Genomic DNA, 12,375 nt, shown 5'->3' with positions numbered 1-12,375 from the left:
CATCTATGTGTCAGTGGATCTCCAACTTCCTAACTGGCAGACCACAGGCAGTAAGGATGGGCGGACATGTCTCAGCCTCCACCACTCTCAGCACTGGAGCCCCCCAGGGGTGTGTTCTGAGCCCCCTGCTGTACTCTTTGTACACATATGACTGTGTGGCCACTACCAGCTCCACCACCATCATCAAGTTTGCTGACGACACCGTCGTGGTGGGCCTGATCTCTGATAACAACGAGACGGCCTACCTGAAGGAGATTAGGAATCTGGAGAACTGGTGCCAGAGGAACAACCTCCTTCTAAACGTCAGTAAGACAAAGGAGCTGATAGTGGACTTCAGCACTAAGCAGGAGAGGAACTACCAGACCCCCGTCATCAACGAGTGCCCAGTGGAGAGAGTGGACAGCTTCAAATACCTCGGAGTTCACATCACGCAGGACCTGTCATGGTCCTGTCACATCAACACCGTGGTGAAAAAGGCCCGACAGCGTCTCTACCACCTCAGACGCTTGAGAGACTTCCAACTGCCCTCCAAGGTGCTCAGGAACTTTTACTCCTGCACCATAGAGAGCATCCTGGCGGGAAACATCTTAACCTGGTTCGGGAACAGCACCATGCAGGACAGACGAGCTCTACAGAGGGTTGTGCGGTCAGCTGAGCGCACCATCCGCTCCGAGCTCCCTGACCTGCACTCAATCTACAGCAGGCGGTGCTGGACCAAGGCCAGGAAGATCGTGAAGGACCTCAGCCATCCCAACAACAGACTGTTCTCTCTGTTGAGGTCAGGAAAGCGATTCCGCTCCCTGAAGACCAACACAGAGAGACTGAGGAGGAGCTTCTTCCCGCAGGCGATACGGTCTCTCAATCACACCACCACACAGTACTGACCCACACATATGGTTCTTACACACACACTGGACTGGACTTTCTGGACTTTGGTTTTGCACAACACTGGTCACTATATTCTTCATTTCCGGTTAATACTTGTACAGCTGCTGTTATTGTGTATATATTTATTTATATTTAGATTTCTTCATACATTCTTATATAGTTCTATATTGTGTATTGTGTATTTTGTTGTAGTTATTTTATTTTCAACTTTAATTTATATATTTATCTTTATCTTATTCTTCCCAGTTAAATTTACTCTTCATTCTAATTTGTGTTGTACAGTTATTTCATTTTTAACCTTAATTTATATTTTATTCCTTCCTAGTTAAATTTACCCTTTTTAATTTTTCATATTTATTTCCTATCTTATTCATAGCCTTTTCCTTTTTTGTTCTCTTTAGGTCACGAGCAGTTGTCCAAGCATTTCACTACATATCGTACTGTGTATGACTGTGTACGTGACAAATAAAATTTGAATTTGAATTTGAATTTGAATTTGAGATTTTCAGTTAACTGACTAAATATATATATATCTACAAGGTGGGCCATTTATATGGATACACCGTAATAACATGGGAATGGTTGGTGATATTAAAGTCCTGTTCGTGGCACATTAGTATATGTGAGGGGGCAAACTCCTCAAGATGGGTGGTGACCATGGATTGTCTATGGTGTGAAGATACGAGATGTGCAGCACCTGAAACTACGGATACTGGATGCCTGTGCTGGCATTTTTCCTGCGGTGTTGCTATCAGTGTGTGAAGAGTGGGAGAAGAGGGTTGCATTGACAATCCAACACAATGGGCAGCACATTGAACACATTTTATAAGTGGTCAGAAACTTGTAAATAACTCATGAAAGAATAAAGTTACGTTGAAACCAAGCACACCATTGTTTTTCTTGTGACATTACCAATAATTCTGATGTGTCACATGGCCCTCTTCCTATTGAAAAAACAAAAGTTTTGTCCAAGATGGCCGACTTCTAAATGGCCACCATGGTCACCACCCATCTTGAGGAGTTTGCCCCCTCACATATACTAATGTGCCACAAACAGGACTTTAATATCAGCAACCATTCCCATGTTATTACGGTGTATCCATATAAATGGCCCACCCTGTATATACAAATATATGTACACACTAGTGATTAAATAAAGAAAATCTTAAATAGGAATGTAAGGGGGGAGGGGGGCCAGATGGGATATTGCACAGGAATGAGCAGCAGTACAACTAAACAGTACAAAAGTCTTTCTTTTTTTGTGGCAGTTGTTACAGTATTGCACTTTTTAAAAATATAAATATCAACAAAGTGGAGTGACCAGTGCAGATTATACCGAGTACTTGTGAAGGGTAGCTTCTGAGTGCGTCCTGTGGAGTGTGTGGGTGTGTGTTTAAGTGTTGTGGTTGAGGTGTCGTATGGCTTGATGGTAGAAACTGTTTTTGAGTCTTGTAGTCTGAGCAGACAGGCTACTGTAACGTCTGCCAAATGGTAACAAGGAGAAGAGCTGATGTGCTGGGTGGCTGTGGTCCTTGATGATGCTGTGTGCTGTACGGAGGCATCGCTGGAGATAAATGTCCTGAATGGCAGGAAGCCTCGTGCCAGTGATGTGCTCTGCTGCCTTCACCACCCTCTGTAGTGATTTACGGCTGCTGGCAGAGCAGCTTCCGTACCAAACTGTGATGCAGCTCGTCAGCAAGCTCTCGATTGCACACCTGTAGAAATTTGAGGTGATGTTGGCGTGCATGCCAAACTTCCTCAGCCTCCTCAGGAAGTAAAGCCGCTGGCGAGCTTTCCTGATAGCAGCGTCTGTGTGAAGGGTCCAGGAGAAGTCCTCAGTGATGTTGACTCCAAGGAACTTGAAGCTGCTGACCCTTTCGACCTTGACACCGTTGATATGGATGGGCTGGTGTTCTCTGACTGGGCGTTTCCGGTAGTCCACTATCATCTCTCTAGTTTTGCTGATGTTGAGAGTCAGGTTATTTTCCAGGCACCACTCGTACAGCGCCATCACCTCCTCTCTATAGGCCGTCTCATCGTTGTCTGTGATGAGGCCTATGATGGTTGTGTCATCCGCAAACTTGATGATGATGTTGGACACGTGTTTAGCAACACAGTCGTGTGTGAGCAGGGAATATAGGAGGGGGCTAAGCACACAACCCTGTGGCATACCTGTGTTCAGGATGAGTGATGAGGAGGTGTGCTTACCAACTCTCACCACCTGGGGCCTGTTTGTGAGGAAGTTTAGAATCCATCTGCAGATCGGTGTTCCCAGCCCAAGGTCGACGAGCTTCGTGGCAAGTTTTGAGGGGATGATGGTGTTAAATGCCGAGCTGTAGTCGATGAAGAGCATCCTTGCATATGTATTCCCTTTCTCCAGGTGAGTGAGGGTGGTATGCGTTGCCAGGGCGATGGCATCCTCTGTGGCTCTGTTTGTCCGATAGGCAAACTGAAGAGGGTCCAGTGTGTCAGGGAGGGAGGAGCAGATGTGACCTTTGACCAGCCGCTCCAGGCACTTCATGATGACGGATGTCAGTGCAACAGGACGGTAGTCATTCAGACAGGAGACCACTGATTTTTTGGGAACGGGAATGATGGTGGATGCTTTGAGGGACGTGGGGACCACTGACTGCCTCAGGGAGAGGTTGAAGATGTTGGTGAACACCTCTGCCAGCTGGTCGGCACACACTCTGAGTAGCCGGCCTGGGATGCCGTCCGGTCCTGGAGCTTTGTGAGGATTGACCTTTTTAAAAGTCCATCTCACAGCTTCTGTTTTCAGAGTTAGAGTTGCAGCCTCACTGTCCTCCTGAGGGTAGAGGATCTGCTCTCTGTTGTCTGCGTCAAAACGAGCATAGAAGTTGTTGAGCTCATCTGCAAGAGATGCAGCGGGCTGAACACTGCCTGTGTTGACCTTCTTGTAGTCAGTGATGCAGTGCAGTCCATTCCACAGTCGCCTGGTGTCAAAGCTGTGGTAGCTGGACTCCATTTTGTCCCTGTAGTCCTTTCTGGCCTTTTTTATGGACTTTCGGAGGTCGTACCCGGCTGCTTTATATGCATCAGCGTCCCCGGAGTTAAAGGCAGAGGTCCGCACTTTTAGCTTGGCGCGAACGTCTTTATTTACCCAGGGTTTCTGATTTGGATATATGCGGACAGTGGTTTTTGTGATGATATCATCCATGCACTTTCCAATATATCCAATGACAGAGTCTGTGAGTTCATTGATGTTGCCATCAGCTGCATCCACAAATATCTGCCAGTCAGTTGTGTCAAAGCAGTCCTGCAGGACCTCGTCAGCCTCACTGTCCCGTTTGTAAATAACCCTGGAAGCTGGTTTTTCCTGTTTCAGTCTTTGTCTGTATGCAGGCAGCAGCAGTATGGAACAATGGTCTGCCTTACCAAAAGCTGGGTGGGGGAGGTGTTTGTAGCACTCTTTGAATGGAGTGTAACAATGGTCCAGTGTTTGATCACGTCTTGTGGGGAAGGAGATGTGCTGATAGTATTTGGGGAGAACCTTCTTCATGTTGGCTCTGTTGAAGTCTCCCAGCACAATAAAGGCAGCTTATGGATTTTTGTTCTCAAGTCCAATAATGATGTCATACAGTTCGTCCATAGCTTTAGCTTTATCAGCATGTGGGGGAATGTAAACAGCTGAAAGGAGAACTGAGCTGATCTCCCTCGGGAGGTAAAAAGGCCTGACTTTAATGGTCAGCAGCTCGAGGCTCTGAGAGCAGTAAGTTTTTAAGATACACACATCTCTAGCCCACGAGGAGTTAACCATAAGGCACACCCCTCCTCCCCTTTTCCTGCCTGTATCCTTCGTTTGGTCTCCCCGGTAAACAGTGAATCCATCCGGCGTGATGGCGCAGTCGGGGACGCTGGGCTCCAGCCATGTCTCTGTGAAGGCCAGAACACAGCAGTTCCTGGTGTCTTGTTGGTGTTTAATCTGTGCACGCAGCTCGTCAAGTTTGTTGTCCAGAGACTGGAGATTCGCGAGCAGGATGCTGGGCAGAGGTGGCTTGCTGTTTCTCTGTCGCGTTCGGCACAAAACTCCGGCGCGTTTCCCCCTCTTTGTTTTCCCTCGACGTCGCGCAAGTAAAGAAAGGATCCCAGGCAGCAGAGCGTCCACGGAGTCGAAACCCGCTGTAAAGTCCGAACTGGCTGACGAACGTAGCTCCAGAAGCGTTTGTCTGTCATACCGAGTGTATGATCGCGCTGTGCGCACAGAAATTGAAAGCAGTACAAAATAAATAATAACATTTTTGCTGAGATGACTGGGAGCTCTCGTCGGTGCAGCCATCTTACGCCGCAACCGGAAGTATACATTAGGACCATTTCCTCAGTTAGGTGTCATTCTTCAGTTATCTGCACTCCGAGCGGATAGAAAGGAGGAAAAAAGAGAGATGTTTTCTGTTTTTATGTGCAGGGAGGAAGAAATGGTTCAGCTTCAGAAGGAAGGAAGGAAGGAGCCTGGGGCTCGGTCACTCAGGCACAGCTGGCTGCCGGCGGAGCTCACGGGCGCGTCACTGCAACTCCCCCTGGCTTCTGCTCCGCGGCTGCTGAGTGAGCCCTCATCTGGGACTCTCCTCAGCTCTTTCTGGGACAGTGGCGCGGCTGCCCCTCTGTTGGTCTTCCTTGGTCTCTTGTGTTCTGGGGGCCTCTGGATGTCTGGAGTTTTGATCTCCTCCATACCTGCTTCATGCCCTGGAGGACGGGGCTGTGCCCCCCCCACACCCTCTAGCAGATCATTACATGAAGGAACCTTTTAAAAAACAAAAAACAAGCGCGTCCATGCTCACAGGTGTACACACGGGTGATCACACCCACAAACTACACCCTTTTTGGCTCCTACCTCAAAGCACACTGTGTTCTGTTGATCTTATGTGCTGCACAATAATGTTTAATATTTAGTATTTACTGTCATATTCCCATTTATCATTGTGATGTTGTTTTTTCTATTACTCTTGTTCTCTTCTGCTTGTTTTCTTTTTTCTTTCTCAGCAGGTGATCCAGATGATTGATATATGCATTTTTTATTTTTTTTCTGCCCGTTCTGTTGGTTTTTGTCTTTTGCCCTTCTCCCCCGTCCCTCTTCTCAGCTGTTTCTCTTTCCCTCTTTCTTTCTCCCCTTCTTTCCCCCAGTCAAGTCTGTCCCGTATTCAGTAAGTGAAAATAAAATAAACAATAAAAGGTGAATCAAATGGACCATTATGGCAAGGCTGGGATGGTCAATTTGGTAAAGTAAATCCGTTGGGCATCTTTCTTTGCCTTTAGACAACAATTCTGATGCAAAAGAGCCAAACGGGACAGGCAAAAAGAAAAAAAAAAAAAAAAAAGAAAAAAGGAAGGAACTAAGACCAGACCAAACACAGCAAAGAGAATGCATATAAACACTAAGCAAGCCAAGAATCATCGGAAGATATTAAAAAAAAAAACAACTTGAAAGGCTATGACAGAAAAACATGGGTAAAAGATCCAAGAGCATGACAGAATGATATTTTGTGTTGGTGTGTGGAAGTGTATCCTATAGGTTTATATTATGTAATACACCAAATTACTTTCTTAGTGAAATAATTAACAGAGTAACAAGCCTAGACAATATAAAAATTTGTTTAATGATTCAAAACATTTGATGATCTGAAACATGTCACATACACACACTCTGAAGGTCTACTAGAAGGTACAAGCAGAGGTACACAGCAAATCCAGCATGTCCAAATTAACACTGTCGGATTTGATTTCAACACTATTAAAGTGTCTATATGGGTCCACACCAGAGAGTGTTAATTTAACTCTTTTTGGAGAGTTGGTACGTTAACTCTGATTTAGTGTTAAACACCAAATCTGTCTGGAGTTGATAATTTAACACTTGGTGTTAAGAGTTTATATATTAACTCTCAAAGAGTATTTTAGTTTAACTACGTAAGAGTTATCTTCTAATTAATTCTAAAAAGCGGGAATTTTACTGTTCTGAACTTCTAGAAATTTCTTTTGGAAATAAACATTTACTAAAAAGATGCAATGGTTTTTGAAAAACATTTATTCTGAACTGTGCACCACAATTTCAAAACATTTTCTGAAAGATGTAACAGTCTACACGTTCTCACTTTCATTAGAATTTTGTTTGTCAAAAGGTCTGACATGGTAAATGTAAATAACAGCATTCTCATCACTTATTTCTTCAATACAATATGCATGTCCTTCATTCATCCCTTTGTGGAACTTCAACGCACTTCTGCTCTCCCCCATATTCCATCTTCACAAGCATATCCTGTGCGGAGATTGAATAAAAATTAGTTGACACTAATTAATGGCACAAATAATCCAGTAAACAATTGCAGCACAGTAAAAAAAAAAGGAATCCTCTTTGAGCCATTACTTGTGTAAAGTATTTTCCCAAAAGACAAAGACACAGGCAACAGGTAATACTGAACTAAATGTAAAACCTCAACCTTTTTCATTTTTACCTAAACCGTGTGCACAAAACTCTGGAGGGATCTATGCTAACGTAGAACCCAGTCAGGACGTCAGCTACTGCTGTTTGCTCGTTTTTTGTTTTTTTTTTTTATGGGCGATCGTTTTCAGGCTTCAAGTAGCACCATTATACCAACATTTCACATTCTAGACATTGTTTTAGGTGTATTTGACCAAAAGTTTGACTGAAAATTCACATGCAAGCTTTTTTCAAGGCTGTGGTATTTGCCCGCAAACAATACCTTTCAGCTAGCTAAAACAGAATATTATGCTATCAGCGAGCAACATGGCTAATGCCTTTCACACAGCTTTGTCTCAACTCCAAAGAGCCACAGAAGTAAAAGCTCATAATAATAATTGAAACAATCTTTGAAAAAATGACTTACCAAGCATGGCAAACAACTCAAATATGTAGAGCAAAATGTTCTGAAACGGCTTCACTTCAGCTTCGATTGGAGCCGTGCTGGGGGCGGAGTCTGTGAATTCACTCTATTGGTGTCATAGCCCCTGTAGGAGTTCAGAGTTAAGAGGTCAAGAGTTAATGTTTCCATTGTAACACCTCCAGATTTGACAGAGAAACACTCATTTTTAACACTCGATTTTAACTACTATCATTTTACACCTCAGAGTTACATTAAAAGAATGTGACTCTACTTAGAGTAAAATTAACTCTACTTTTGCAAGAAGACTATTAACACCAAAACATTTAACACTTTTGAATTTGCTGTGTACCCTCCATAAAGGATCAAGATCAAGGCAGCACAGAGTTTAGTTAGCCCACTATCGGAGCTTCAGAAAGGTATGATGAATAAAGATATGCCTAAGAAGTACAGCAAGCTGGCCATACTTGAGGCCTTGGAACACTCAGTGTTGGGGAGTAACGGAGAGCATTTACCAGCATTACACATTTAAAATACAAAATATGTTCAGTTACCGTTACCGTTTAAAAAGGTGGTATTCATAATACAGTTACTTTGTTGAAATAAATGGATTACATGGCAGTCCTTTCCTGTTTCATATGTTAGGCTATGCCCTCTCTACTTGTGATAGACAAACAAAACAGGCATTAAGAGGCTCTAATGCCTGGGTCTCAATCTCCCGGCCCATGTCACCCCTACTTGTGGCCCACATAATGACATGAAGAAACATTTTTAAGAATTATTATTCAAAAAATGATTTAATATGAAGGCAACAGGCAGAGTGCTACAGTCCTAAAGAATGTAGCCTCATGGGCAGTGTAGTCCGTGCTGCAGGGAGAATGGACTGCCATACCTGTTATGTGTCTTTGAGCGCGAGGAGGGAGAAAAAGGAGAGTGGAAAAGTACGAGCTGTCTCCGAGCAGAAACGGGAGCTGCAGCAAAATCGCTGGTGTGAAATTAACACTGTGAGTGTTAAATTTAACACTAGAAAAGTGTCTATATCTGTCCACTCTTTTGAGTTTTAAATTAACACTTTTCAAAGTGTTATATTTCTAACATCTACCCATTAAAAAGAAATACAAGACATTAACATTCCAAAATACTTTGTATTCAGATACACCACAAGTAAACAAGTTATACAAAATAACAGTATGGGACAATGTACATTTTGTCATCAGTGCCATTTGAAAATCGCCTATCATAAGGTCTATAGTACACCAGATCATCTACAGAGATCAGTGCAAAGACATCTAATCCATCCTCAATAACAAATGCATTTAAGTGATCATTGAAATATATATAAATATACTGTTGAGACCTTACAAGTTAGAAGATAAGCATTGAAATCTCTAACAATTATATTGACAATCTTACTGAACAAAGGCATCTCATTTTCAACACCAGAACAAACATACATCCCAACGTGATATTCTGTACCATAACTTTTGACCCAGGAAGCTGTATAAACACTAGAAGAAACGTCAAACGTTTTATTCAGTGCTTCACTGCGTTTAAGCTGCTGGCCAAGACTTCATTAATGGAGCCAAACTGTAATCTTTTAAATAAAAATTTTCAAAATGAAAGGCTAATTGATTCTGATGTTTTTTTACTAGTGTTTTTGTGATATTTTTTAAAGTTCTTTACAGATCTTTTGAAGAATTTGTGCTTTGCTTCAAATCTCATGCACCACATATGTATGAGTGGCCCAATTTTTCTAATGCAGCGTGGGTAATGGATCATTAGGTGGTGCTTTGGAATCAAACTCCGTTCTGGAAAAAGAGATTTGAAAGCCTTGTGATGATCGGCAATCAGATGTTTCAAATAGCAAGTCATGCCATGAGTTATAATGGGTGAAAAAACAATGTTCACAATTTGAACTAACAAAAGTAGCAAGTTCCAATGGCCATCATTTCTGCAAACGATATCACCAAAAATCAATGGGCTATTCCGCAAAAGACACCATGACTGCACAGCATTAAGCCCAAGATCTTTGCTGTTGTCATCCAGTTTTAGCCCACCTGGCCTGTTCCTTCTCTGTGCATATCCGTAGTTAAAGCTTATAATTCTCTGTGACAATGAATTCAAGGATATCAAAGAGGTCTTAATCAAGTACTGAAACACAAGCTTTAACTCATACTGCACCACTCCCTCTAGTAGATCATGCATTATGTCTACAGCATAGTTGTCTGAAATATGGACCAGCTGAAGTGAATTGAGTAGACAATTTCTTTTTACACCAAATGTTGAGACCAAAGCAGGATTTCCTTGAATGGCACCACAGTGTTTGTAATGAAGTTCTTTGTAATGCAGTGTTAAGCCTACATGATCTTCACTAAAAACTGACTGCAACTCTGTCTTATCAGTTAAACAAAATCTACAACAATAGTTTGCACTAAATCTTCTTCTTCTTCCTAGCGGTTTATATCTCGCGACGCAGGGTCCGCTATCTTGCATGCCTTCCTCCACTTCTTCCTATCAAGGGTGTCTAGTTTGCACTAAATGATTCAACAAAACCAGAAATGCTATGTAAAGCCAAGTTGTCACCTGTAATCTGAAAAAGCGAACCTCTCACAGGTGTGGCTGAAAAGGGCATTCCTTCAGTCTCTAAAATCTTTAGATCATCAACAAGTGGCTTTAGGATAGGATCAAACCCATATTTTTTTAAGTCTTCTGAATGAAAAAGGGCTACAAGATGAATGTTCATCAACACAGAACTTAACTCTGGTGGCAAATTTCTCAAAACAAAATAAATACAACCAAGTTCGTGCACTCCCCTTTTTGAGCCTAGAGGATTAGCAGTTTCAAAATCGTCATAGTAGAGCTGGATCTGGAGAGCATGTTCTTGTTGTGAGAATAAACTGTGATTTTTGAAGTAGGAGCCGTCATTTAAATCTCTGTAAAATCCCTCCATGTTTAGTTTTGTTTTTTGGAAACTGCTACAAAGTTCACTGTTTCGAAACATAGATGAAAGGGATCTGTCAATGGAAAATTTTACTTAGTAGTCAGTATAATCTTTTAATGATATGAGTTTACATATGGTAGAATACTGCATGTAATCATTTGTGTTTAGAAGTATATAGTTGGTGGCATATTGAAAGAATGTCTCATCCTAGGAGGTCTGTAACATTCCAGGGTGTTCTGGCTTCACCCCCACATCCTAGGAGTATGGGAGAGGTCATACCTTGTCTTATTGTTTTACGGTAGGATTAACGTAGCTATGTCTGTTCTAGTCTAAGTGCTTTTTGTTTAGATGAACTGCTGGACTTCCAGTCCAGCAGGTTTAGGGAAGTCGTTTATGGGGACACACACACACACACACACACACACACACACACACACACACACACACACACACACACACACACACACACACACAGGCACCCACTGAAGTATAAATAAAGACCGGGGCAGTTTCTCAGTGCGAGTCTCAGTTTCTGGAGGCTGCCCTTGCTAGCAAGAAATTCTGCGTGTTTCTCTTCTCTGATTCTCTACTGAAGAAGTGTTTTAGAGTATATCTCTTAACAGGATCCCATGATAGGAACGTACATGAATTTATCATTGACAGGAACTTGCCTGTATGTCCCTGTTGTTCTATCTTTGCGCACATCAAAACGCACACCAAGAACATGCTCTATGGCATAGGTGTTAAACTCTGGCCCGCGGGCCAAATTTGGCAAAGCCATACCAAATTACTATTAGAGCTGGCCTACTGGTATTATACAGCTAATATATATATTGTTTAGTATTAAGCTTTGCTTGTTCCATATTCAGTTTTTCAGCAAAACGTGTTTGAGTCCATAAGAAAAGATTCATTCTTTTTTATAATTCAAGTATTTATTAGATTTTGCATTTTATAACAGCAAATACAGAGATGCAACAACCAAAAGCAAGAAGCAAACAAACAAAAACAAACAAACAAAATAAATAACTGAAATAAATAAATAAATAAAAAAATAAAAAAAAACACAACGAAACAAAACAAAACAAGTGAGGTTTTAACATATGTTGTCTTAAACTCAAATGTCCAAGTCAGGTAGACATGTAGGTGCAAAAATTGTCCCACTGTTCCAGCGCAGCTTCTGTCACATGATGTATTTTTCCCAGCATCTTTTCGCACGCAACATTCCCAATCATTCTGTCTTTCCACATTTTAAGCGTTGGAATATGAGAGTCCTTCCAGTGTTCCAAAATGACACGGGCACAAGTTACCAATGCAGTACTTAACACTCTAAACTGGTGTTTACTTAATTGCGGCACCTCTCCTTTGTCTCCTAGTAAACATAATTTAGGTGATCTGGGTAGGTTACAAAGTGTCCACCCCTGCAAATAATTCAGTACAGTGTTCCAAACTGGAAAAACCAGCGGGCATTCCCAGAGGGCATGTATCAGAGTACCTTTGGCTTTTTGGCATTTCCAACACAAGTCATCTCTACCAATCCCCATTCTATACAGCCTTGAAGGAGTATAATAGTATCTGTTAAGAATTTTGTATTGAATAAATTTTCCCCTGGCTTCCCTAATGTATAATCCATTGTTCGACAATATAGAATCCCATGTATCTTCATCCATTGTACGCCCTAGATCCCTTTCCCATACT

This window comes from Rhamphochromis longiceps, linkage group LG4 (genome assembly GCF_057381845.1).
Source record: "Rhamphochromis longiceps isolate RC_006_pf linkage group LG4, R_longiceps_female_GT1.1, whole genome shotgun sequence".
Taxonomy (NCBI): Eukaryota; Metazoa; Chordata; class Actinopteri; order Cichliformes; family Cichlidae; genus Rhamphochromis; species Rhamphochromis longiceps.
Note: the sequence above shows the minus strand (reverse complement) of the source record.